Source organism: Salmo trutta, chromosome 16 (genome assembly GCF_901001165.1).
Source record: "Salmo trutta chromosome 16, fSalTru1.1, whole genome shotgun sequence".
NCBI classification, from domain to species: Eukaryota; Metazoa; Chordata; class Actinopteri; order Salmoniformes; family Salmonidae; genus Salmo; species Salmo trutta.
Genome location: NC_042972.1, coordinates 23,909,607 through 23,918,702, shown reverse-complemented (window position 1 = coordinate 23,918,702; position 9,096 = coordinate 23,909,607).

The window sequence follows — 9,096 nt, the reverse complement described above, 5'->3', positions numbered from 1 at the left end:
GTTAGTAATGTTCTTTAGTTGTGCCTTGATTGGCTCAGTGTTCTGTCAAGAGTAGAGCTCAAAAATTCAAGTTACATTAGAAGTGCCCATCCAAGAAGGCTCAAGGTCATTGGCCACAGATAAAATGACGTCAAATCACGTTATACCTACAGTAGCTTTGATTGGATCTTAGCTTGCAGTCACCATCATTAATCACGTCGACAATCTATAGGCAAATCCTTTTTAATCCTTGTCATATGAAGATTAATAATGAAGAGAAATTATGGATAAAATGTATCGGTTTTAACCCCGAACTGGGAAATCTGACTTCAGTGAATTCAAGACAATGAGGAACCCGGGAAAAAAACGGCCATTGGCCATAAACATTATACAACAAGTTGGAAAACGCAAATTCAACAATGAGTGGTTCAGAAGGAATCATTGGTTAACTGCAAAAAAAAGCAATCACTAATCTGCTAGTCAGTGGAGTGGGTGTGTGGTCCAAAGTCTGGGTTTAACGGTCTCTTTTCCAAGCTTAAAATGATAAACATTCAACATTGGCCATGTTATCAATTCAGCATGATTTCTGCCAAGCTCAAAATAACTGTTAACTAGGAACTGGGATATCTGACTTCAGTGAGTTCAAGACAACTGGGAATCTGGGAAAAAAACGAGCTCCGACAAATTGTTTGTCCATTAAAATAACATCAAATTGATCAGAAATACAGTGTAAACATTGTTAATGTTGTAAATGACTATTGTAGCTGGAAACGGCATAGTTTTTTATGGGCTATCTACATAGGCGTACAGAAGCCCATTATCAGCAACCATCACTCCTGTGTTCCAATGGCACGTTGTGTTAGCTAATCCAAGTTTATCATTTTAAAAGGCTAATTGATCATTAGAAAACCCTTTTGCAATTATGTTAGCACAGCTAAAAACTGTTGTTCTGATGAAAGACGCAATAAAACTGGCCTTCTTTAGACGAGTTGAGTATCTGGAGCATCAGCATTTGTGGGTTCGATTACGGGGTCAAAATGGCCAGAAACAAATAACTTTCTTCTGAAACTCGTCAGTCTATTCTTGTTCTGAGAATTGAAGGCTATTCCATGTGAGAATTGCCAAGAAACTGAAAATCTGGTACAACTCTGTGTACTACTCCCTTCACAGAACAGTGCAGACTGGCGCTAACCAGAAAAGAAAGAGGAATGGGAGGTCCCGGTGCACAACTGAGCAAGAGGACAGGTACATTAGAGTGTCTAGTTTGAGAAACAGATGCCTCACAAGTCCTCAACTGGCAGTTTCATCAAATAGTACCCACAAAACACCAGTCTCAACGACCCACCAATCCTGAAGAAGTTAAATATCCAAATTTAAAGCCAATGCAATGGTAAGTTTTCCAAATGGTGCGCATTCATAAAATTCCATTGCTGTCCAACATGGTAGGCTACACCCCAGTAAGCTGACTTATTTTGGACATCTTTTTTTGGTCCTGTCTGGACATCTTTTTGTTGTTGTTGTGTTTTACAAAACGGTAGGTTTACCACATACACTATATATACACAAAAGTATGTGGACACCCATTCAAATTACTGAATTCGGCTATTTCAGCCACATCTGTTTCTGACAGGTGTATAAAATTGAGCACTTAGCCATGCAATCTTCATAGGTAAAACCTTGCAGTAGAATGGCTTTACTGAAGAGATCAGTGAATTTCAACATGGCATCATCAGTTCGTCAAATGTCTGCCCTGCTAGAGCTGCCCCAGTCAACAAAGGCTCAGCCCCAAAGTGGCAGGCCACACAAGCTCAGAGAACGGGATCACCGAGTACTGAGGAAATTGTCTGTCCTTGGTTGTAACACTCACTCCCCAGTTCCAAACTGCTTCTGGAAGCAACGTCAGCACAAGAACTGTTTGACGAGCTTCATGAAATGGGGTCCATGGCTGAGCAGCCACCGAGTGGTGTAAAGCTCACCGCCATTGGACTCTGGACCAGTGGAAACATATTCTCTGGAGGGGTGAATTACGCTCAACCATCTGGCAGTACAACGGACTAATCTGGTTTTGGCGGGGTCTTGTGTAGGGCGGCAGAAAGTTAAGGACGGCCCTGTTCCCCCTTAGTTAACACTATCAACGTTCCCTTTGCTGTGGGAATTGTGATCGAATCAATGCAATATTATCCACTTTCAATGCAACATAGTATGCAAAATTAACTATACAAGAGATTGTGTTGTAGGCAGAAAGCATCGGAGTAGGATTCTATTGCACGACTCAGCCCGTACTATACACAGACCGGTGCGGCATAACCAATCAGAGCTGCAGTAGGCCTATATGCAAATAGACCATTGCCATATATGGATCTGTGCCATTCACTTTGAACTGGACTGTGTTTACAGCGTGAGTGGTTCTGAGTAGATGCACTTGTTTTGAGATCAAAGCGAGAGCTGCATGTAGCCACCTGTGCACATTTGTTCATATCCTTTGCTAGTTAGTGAGTTATTAGTCCAGTTATAGATCATTTATAGTCAGTAATGGGGGAGTAATTTCTTCCTACAAAACATGTACATTTCTTGAAATCTTCGAAAAGGGAATTGGAAAATAGTTTTTTTTTGTCTTAAAGGGGCAGTGTTACGGACTTGAATAAGCTAAGTAGCCAATAGGCAGAAGGTATCATCATTTGTCTGATTCTCTATAATAATGGTATGGGAATAATAATGCATTCTATTTTCTAAAGTGTTTTTTGTTGTTGCATCAAACAACAACATTTTCAGTCATTTCCTTGTCTGAAGGACAAGTGGATGAACAGGTTAATGTCAAACCGTGCATGTTTTTTTTCAAAAGTCTCATGGAGTCTCATGGAATGTACGTAGTCCTATATTGAACACCACACATTGGCTTCTACTGTAGGCTGAATGATAGAACAGCTATTTCCATGTTAAAATGTTATGGGATGCATTTTCTCCATTGTTTTTGATGGTATGCCACTCTGGTAGGCCTACATTATGATCAAATAGCCACAGTAGCCTAACTGATCACTGTCTAACTTAAAGCGGATACCGCCTCAGTGTTCACAGTAAACCTCACAATGTTCAAGTCTGCAGACAGCAGACTTGAAATTTGCTCAGTGACTAACAGTTTTTGAGGGAACATTGAGGCCTGCCCATGTGTCTCTCCTCAATTGGAATGCCTGCTCACTGATGTCAATACCAAAGCTGATCATTGTGACTTGATTGAATTGGAATGATGTGAAAAATAATAAAGACAAAATTCCGAATTTTGAGCAATTTTGAAAATAGAACATTTCATGCGGAAAAAATGGTGGTGTCGTTCAAGTAAATCTTCCAAGTTGGAAAATCGTATTTACATTAATTCTGACAGTATGTGAACCCACCATACAACATGAATGCATTAAAGTGTTTTTGAAGCAGAACCACTCTTTAACCAATGAGATTGTAGCTAGATGGCTAAGCTAGCTAGCCTTTCTAATAATACATTTAGCTAAGTATCAAACCAAAGACTACAGTGCATTCAGAAAGCATTCAGACCCCTTGACTTTTTCTACATTTTGTTACGTTACAGCCTTATTAAAAAATGGATTAAATTGTTTTGGTTTTTTCCACAATCTACACACAATTCCCCATAATGACAAAACAAAAACAGCGTTTATAATACACACACACACACACACACACACACACACACACACACACACACACACACACACACACACACACACACACACACACACACACACACACACACACACACACACACACAAAATGAAATATAACATTTACAAAAAGTACTCTGACCCTTTACTCAGTCCTTGGTTGAAGCAGCATTGGCAGTGATTACAGCCTCAAGTCTTTTTGGGTACAACACTACACTCTTGGGACACTGGTATTTTAGGAGTTTCTCCCATTCTTCTCTGCAGATGCTCTCAAGCTCTGTCAGGTTGGACGGGGAGCATCACTGCACAGCTATTTTCAGGTCTCTCAAGAGATGTTTGATAAGGTTCAAGTCCGGGCTCTGGCTGGGCCACTCAAGGACATTCAGAGACTTGTCCCGAAGCCACTTCTGCATTGTCTTAGCTGTCTGCTTAGGGTCGTTGTCCAGTTGGACCGTAAAACTCTGGAGCAGGTTTTCATCAAGGATCTCGCTGTAAATTGCTCCGTTCATCTTTCCCTTGATCCTGACGTATCCCAGTTGCTGCCGCTGAAAAACATCCCCACAACATGATGCTGCCACCACGATGTTTCACCATAGGGATGGTGCCAGGTTTCCTCCAGACGTGATGCTTGGCATTCAGGCCAAAGAGTTCAATCTTGGTTTCATCAGACCAGATAATCTTGTTTCTGAGAGTCCTTTAGATGCCTTTTTGGCAAACTACAAGTGAGCTGTCATGTGCCTTTTACCGAGGAGTGGCTTCCGTCTAACCACTGTACCAAAAAGGGCTGATTGGTGGAATGCTGCAGAGATGGTTGTCCTTCTGGAAGGTTCTCTCATCTCCACAGAGGAACTCTGGAGCTCTGTCAGTGACCAGCGGGTTCTATTTAAGAATGATGGAGGCCACTGTGTTCTTGGGGGTGTTCAATGCTGCAGAATTTTGTTGGTACCCTTCACCCGCTTCTGTACCTCGACACAATCCTGTCTCTGAGCTTTATGGACAATTCCTCTGACCTCATAGCTTTGTTTTTGCTCTGACATGCACTGTCAACTGTGGGGCCTTATATAGACAAGTGTGTGCCTTTCGAAATCATGTCCAATCAATTGAATTGACCACATGTGGACCAATCTAGTTGTAGAAACATCAAGGATGATCAATGGAAACAGGATGCACCTTAGCTCAATTTCGAGTTTCATAGCAGAGTCTGAACGCTTATGTAAATGAGGTCTTTTTTTTATTATACATTTGCAAAAAAATCGAAACCTTTTTTCGCTTTGTCATTATGGGGTATGATGTGTAGATTGACGAGGAAAATATTTATTTAATCAATTTTAGAATAAGGCTGTAACGTAACAAAATGTGTAAAAAGTCAAAGGATCTGTATACTTTTGGAATGCACTGTATATGGATCAAACTGCTCCATTTCCATATTATTTAGGAGTCTTTTGACAGACCCGTGGGTCAATCTAAGTAACATAATAAAAAAATCCCCATCAAAATCTGTCACTTTAAGTTAGACATATCTGTTTTTCGCATGGGCTACATCTCAATCCACCGCATCCGCCTATTTCTGCCTTCCGCATCTGCAGTGGAAATGGCCGAGCTACAGCGATGTTTGTCAGACCATGAGACATCCCAAAAATTGGTATTCTTACGAAAACTGCTCCATACTCCACATTATTTATGAAGGTTGTAAATGGGTTTGTTTTACCATATTTTGGTGGGAGAGTTGAAAGGTCTGTGATGAAACATCACAACCTGTTAACTTTGGTATCGTCATTCTGGTTATTCAAGTTTCCCACTTGGAACTCCTTCTTGGAAGGCCGTTCTAGTGTTTTTTCCCCCCAACTCGGGAACTCGGATCTCCATTCGAAGGCACCATTACTTTCAACAGTTTGGCCTGTCAATCTCACTGTAGGTGTGGTTGTTAGGGAAGGGGATGGGACGTTTGTGAGTCACAGAGTTAGTTGGGTTTCAGACTTATCAATCGATCACTGTGGGTGGGATTTGCAGGGAAGGGGGATGTTTGTGAGAGGTTTTGTTGACAGGTAAAACAGTTCGAACTAGTAGGGTTTACTGAAACCAGGATGGCCACAATGGCAGTTGAGATTCAACATGAACAACACCTGCATCAAAATATTTTGAGATATATGTTTATGCTATGCAAACCAGGAAATTCAGAGGGGACCAATTTGTCAATGTTTTAGCGCTATCCCAACAAACCAATAGCATTCTCAGGACATTAGCTAACATTCCAATTAGGTTCTAGCTGGAGTTAGAATGATAACACCCCAAAAACATTATTTGAATGTTTCTAAGAAAATGTTTGAGATTAAATATCGGGGGAACGTTCTGACATTCACGAAAATGTAACAACTACCACAGAACATACGTTTCTTATTTTTTGAAAAATGAATGACAGGTTGCCACAGGAGGCTATGCTTGGTATTTAATCAAACAAAATGGGGAAAAACATTAGTGTTTTATGTTTATAATTGCAAAGTATACAGGCACCAAAAAGCACATCTTGTTGCATGCGCATATGGACAGCGTGAATCACGGCTGGGTAGGCTACGTTTCTGCTGTCCAAATTCATGAATGACCAACTGTGTTACCGCTAAAACCAACTTTTGGTTGGTCTTAAATATTCCTACCAGTGCTACCTGAAATTAGCACTTTGGATCATGTTTTTAAGGATACACCTAAAAAATTACCATGCCTCTCATCTGAGCATAATCATGATAAATGTTAGACAGGTAAATTAATGAACCTGGCGTTTGTGCTGGAAAATGCCACTGTGACAGTTTTTACATGACGAAATTGCAAACTAACGTGCATTTGATACTAGTCAAAAAAGAGCCCTAAATGCATAAACAATTTAGTATTTATGTTAGTCTCATCCCTGTGGTGCTTTGGATTAATTCCAGCGATAAACCTCCAAAAGGTCCCCGTTTCGATTCCCGCTTGCGGCTATCAACAAAAAAGGTAAAATTATGTTTGCAGAATATTAATCTAATAAAATGTAATGAGATTACAAAAAATGCTGTGTATTTCTACATCAACTGTTGTACAATAAAATTCCTCAACAGAAAGATGGCACTAATACATAAAAGAAACCTCAATGGACAGTTCAACTTATTTGTATCATTATATGAACATAGGACTAACTTTCTAACAACATTGAGGGAATGCTTGTAAAATCTACATATAATATGTCGGGAACCTATAAAGCAGAGGTGTCAAACTCATTCCATGGAGGGCCTAGTGTCTGCAGGTTTTTGTTTTTTCCAATGTTTTTTCCAATTAAGCCATAGAAAACCAGGTGTGGGGAGTTCCTTACTAATTAGTGACCTTTATTCATTAATTAAGTGGCAGCTGCCACTTCATTAAAGCCGTTAGATGCCGTTTTCATAGCATACAATTTTAGTACTCATCACTGCATTCTCTACCAGAAAGTTGGTTGGCCCTCTTCGATGTCACGTTGGTTATTACATTGCTAGGTTTTCATTTATAAAGACCTTTTATAAAAAGTCCTACTGTACCTAACATCACCCAGACAGGGATGGCTAACGCTGTAAATTCCTTTGGTCTCTACTGAGTTAACTAAACACTGATTTACCTTTCTTGCTCCTTATTTGTGGAACAAGTTTCAACATGTCCTTAAATTTGATGTTCTGGTGCCTCGAGGGCAATACAGAAATTTGATTGAGGACCTTATTACTTTTGAATGTGTTTGTTTATTATGACAGTGTTTTTCTTTCTTTCATTTTGTATTTATATTTTGTGTGAATTGTCTGTAATTTATGTAATTCAGGTATCATCTATAAAAGAGACCTTGGTCTCAGTATGACTCTGATAAAATAAAGGTGTGCAAGTACAAAAAAAAGTGCAAGTACAAGGGAGGAGCGAAAACCCGCAGAAACTCTGCCCTCCTTGGAATGAGTTTGACACCTGTGCTTTAAAGAATAAATAAAATGTATTTGAACATTCTTGCAACAGAAGGGGGATGTTTTGTGCACCCTTATAGAAACATTGTATGAATGTCAGCACAACAGGACAGATGTTGTGTTTTGGGATCCTCTCTTGTAATGTCTCTTGTAATGTCTCCACACGGTTCTCACAACCTAATGAAATGTTTTGGGAACTTTTAAGAACACAAATATGGTTGTGTTCTGTTAACATTCTTGCCACATCAGAGGAATGTTTTGTGTACCCAAATACAAAAATGGTTTAATCATCAGCACAACTGGACACATTGTGTTATTCGAAACTTTGGGGGGAATGTTTTACAACTAAAGGGAATGTTTTGGGAACATTCACAGAACGAGTTTTGGTTTGCTGGGTGGGCTTTCTAAATCCATTGTATTCTTCACAAAATGAAAACACTGTAAGAGTACATTTCCTCAGAAATGTGTCACCTGAACATGCAGAGCTGATGTGGTGGATCGGTAACCCTGGGATCGTAGTAATCTCCTTAGGCCCACAACATGCTACACAACAATGTTACCGAGGAACAATATACAAGTGTGTGGGCTGGGGGCCGGCTGCTATCTTATTTCATGACCTCAATAAAAGCACCACCACCTCTCTCAACACATCCATCTAGCTCACTTGATATCCTGCTCACTCTCACTTACTAACTCAAGTTGTATTGGAAGCAAACAACGTAGTCCAAGGATTTGAGAAATCTTCAAACAGACACTTGACGGTTTACTGATCTGCTGCATGAGGTACAGGATGTGCTTTTACTTTGACATTTTGAAATGTGCAGTTTCTCATCAGTCAAACTGTCATCTGTGAGATAAATAGGTTGGCAGTATTAAAGGCTTTATTTTAAAGATGTAATGCTATCATCAGATTAACTAATAATTTTTAGTTGGATGAACTCTAAGAGATGTTTGCTAAAATATGGAATTTCGGGTTATTGACAGATGGCTGTTATATTTTTTTTATTTGGTTGAAACAAGTATATTCATATTTTACCTAGAGTCCCCCTTGACTCCTTTCCAGTTTCAGTCACGATCCAATGAATGGACAAGTTAGTGGATTCTTTCAAATCTGCTATGACATACTAACTAACTATAGACCAGTTAAACAGGTAAAACAATCTCACTAATGGTTAGAACAAATCAACTTACTGTTTTAATAGATCTGGTTTATCCATCATTTTTCAGCCTCTGAAATAAATGTTTTAGTTGTAAACTGGTCCCTGACAAGTAAATGGACTAAAATAAAGTAAAAACTATTTGCCGAAAAGGCACACAGGGTAGGTAATATGTTAAGTTGCACTATAAGCTAATTAAACTGTGTTAACAAAGCAAACCTAAGTTTACTCAATATTGCTTTTCAAATTCAAGTACATTGAAAGAAAAAGAAAAACGTTGGGTTAGCAGAGTATTCCAGCTCAACATTTTCACAATTTTAAGTCCAGCCAACTTGGATATTTAAG